Source organism: Lynx rufus, unplaced genomic scaffold, assembly GCF_022079265.1.
Source record: "Lynx rufus isolate CCGP_SWC_20201006 ecotype Redwood Valley unplaced genomic scaffold, mLynRuf1.p SCAF_5, whole genome shotgun sequence".
NCBI lineage: Eukaryota > Metazoa > Chordata > Mammalia > Carnivora > Felidae > Lynx > Lynx rufus.
In genome coordinates this window covers 123,730,441-123,733,447 of record NW_025814867.1, presented here as the reverse complement: position 1 = coordinate 123,733,447, position 3,007 = coordinate 123,730,441, and the positions used below count along the sequence as shown (strand labels likewise).

Below are 3,007 nucleotides of genomic sequence, written 5' to 3'. Positions count from 1 at the left end.
GTTCTCCTGCCAAAATTCAATTATGTGAGAAAAAAATAATAAAACCATACTGTAAAATATCCATATATTCAAAATAACTTACAGAACAAAGAAAAAATGTTAATAACAACACCAGGAACATTTTGAACTAATGATACTGAAAGTATTACATATCACAATTGTGAATTCATGAAGTATAGGAAAATTTACATTCTTCAACATGCATATTAGAAACAAGAGAGGTCGCAAATCAATAAATACTTATCTCACAAAAGTAGAAAAAGAATAATAAGTGTAAAGAGAAAGAAAACATAACCATCAAGGCAGAAATTAATGAAACAGAGAGTGACAGCAACGCAAGATGGCTGCCACCATGGGCTCGGGAGTAAAAGTCCCTCGAAATTTTAGACTGTTGGAAGAACTGGAAGAAGACCAGAAAGGAGTAGGAGATGGCACAGTTAGTTGGGGTCTAGAAGATGATGAACACATGACACTTACAAGATGGATAGGGATGATAATTGGGCCTCCAAGAACAATTTATGAAAACCAACTATACAGCCTTAAAATAGAATGTGGACCTAAATACCCAGAAGCACTCCCCCTTTGTAAGATTTGTAACAAAAATTAATATGAATGAAGGTAATAGTTCTAATGGAGTGGTGGACCCAAGAGTCATATCAGTGATAGCAAAATGGCAGAATTCATATAGCATCAAAGTTGTCCTGCAAGAGCTCCGGTGCCTAATGACATCTAAAGAAAACATGAAACTCCCTCAGCTGCCCAAAGGACAGTGTTACAACAATTGATCAAAGAGAAAAACCATACGCCCTCCCTCCCCACCCCATTTGGTTTAAGCAGTCTTCATTTTCCACAGTAGTAAGTTTTCTAGATACATCTTGTAGACCTCAAAGTACTGGAAAGGAAGCTCCCGTTCAAAGGCAAGTTATCTTAAGATACTGTAAATGATACTAATTTTTTGTCCATTTAGAATATGTAAGTTGTGCTATAACAAATCATCCTGTCAAGTGTAACCACTATCCATATAGTTGAACTTCTGGGATCAAGAAAGTATATTTAAACTGATTCCCATCATAACTGGTGGGGCACATCTAACTCAACTGTGAAAAGACACGTCACACAATCACCTTGTTGCTGATTACATGCATGGCCTGGGGTCTCTGCCTTCTCCCCTTATCCTCCTCCTGCCTCCCTGTCTCCCTCCTTCCCTCCCTCCCTGCAACAGCCTTCCAGCTTGGGGTGGCTTGCTAGAGTAGTTGTGAAGGTTTCAGGTCACAGCCCGTGGGACTCCTAGTGGGTATGTGGGGGTTCTCTAGCTGCATCCCTGCTTTTTATAAGTCTTAAATGATGCCCCACCACCACTACCCCAAACCATTGTCCCTTCTTCACTTTCCACCACCACCTTTGGCCAAAGAATAGATTGTTACCCCCTCTGTTCCCCTCTGAAATTGGCCTTTGGTGAGGAATTCAGGGCTCTCTCCATATCTTCTCCCCCACCTTAATTGAGGGGTTCAGCTTTTTCCTTCTTCCTCCTCAACTCCCTTTTTGTACCATCACCACCCAACACTTTCCACAATACTTCCTTGCTTTGGCCAGAAACCATCAGGTAAGGTTGGAAAGAGTCTCTGACTTCCCTCATTTAGTTTTGGAACCACATTTAGTTCCGCATTTAGTTTTGGAACCTCCACCAGTCTGGGAAGGAATATTGGGTCCTCAGCCCTGCCACCCTCTGCTGTCATCATCAGCTGATGCGGTTTTTTAGCTCAGGTTTTGATAAAGTGAAAAGAACAGGGGTACTCAGACCTGCCAGCTCTCAAAGTTGTTGGTGGTTAAACTTGGAGAAAGGCCACAGAAGACACTTGTAAGCACACACAATCCCTCTGAATGAATTGTTTTCCTGTAATTGCTTTTGCTTTTAAAAATTGAAGAAGTTTTAAACAGGGTTGTCATGTGGACATCTAGTTTGGAATGTGGCAACTGGAACAAAAAGAACCTTGAATTCGGTTCATACTTTGGTTTTGGTGCTGCTGCTTCTCACGGTCCTTAGGAGGGATTGAAAAAGAAATGGGTGTGCACAGCAGATCTCTGAAATTGGCAGGCTTGACTTCGTGGCAAATTGCTGTGTTTTTCCACTTTTCTGTTCAGGACCACTATATGCGGAGATGTGGATGCATACTGAAATAAAAGCGATTCATTCTGTTCTAAAGTGTTTTGTTTTGTTTTGTATACTTTAGTGTTTGTGTAAAACCACCTTTGAAGCAGCAGCTATCAAGTCTGAAAAGCAATCGATATTTCCATTAATCTTTTTCTAGGGGAAACCTTAGTTCTAAGGTTTTAACGTCCTGTAAGTAAGGTTTAACATAACAGTATTCCATAAGCAGCCTTTTTATTGTCAGACCATTGCCTGATTTTAATATAATAAAAAAAAGTGGGTTAAAAAAAAGAAACTAATGAAATAGAGTATTAGCAGAATGAAATGGTCTGTATTTGAAAGACCAAATAAAAGACAAATATCTTGTGAAGCTGATTATTAAAAAAATATATATATATATATAATATAAAGAATGCAAAGGGTCATCATTAAATATTACAATAATATTAAAGTAATAATAAGATATCATAAGGAATCTTATGTGAATAAAATTTAAACTAGAGATAAAAATGCATATATTCTTGGGGCACCTGGGTAGCTCAGTCAGTTAAGTGTTGGACTCTTGATTTCGGTTCAGGTCATGATTTTGTGGTTCCAGGGATCGAGCCCCACATCTGACTCTGTGCTGACAGCACAGAACTTGCTCAGGATTCTCTCTCCCTCTCCTTCTCTCTCTGCCATCCCCCTACTCATGTTTTGTGTCTCTCGCTCCCTCTCTCTCAAAAAATAAAAATAAAATAAATTTTAAAAATGCATATATTCCTTAAAAATATTTTATCCTATGTGTTGCAAGAGAAAATGGGAAAGTATGACATTTTTTAATATTTAATTATAGAAAAATTTATAGAAAAACATTGA

At 38.4% G+C, this 3,007-nt stretch overlaps 1 pseudogene; it reads left to right on the top strand.

Moving 5' to 3' along the window:
- The first annotated feature begins 340 nt into the window (after positions 1 to 340).
- Positions 341 to 785, top strand: LOC124525943 (ubiquitin-conjugating enzyme E2 variant 1-like; annotated as a pseudogene).
- Positions 786 to 3,007: the final 2,222 nt, after the last annotated feature.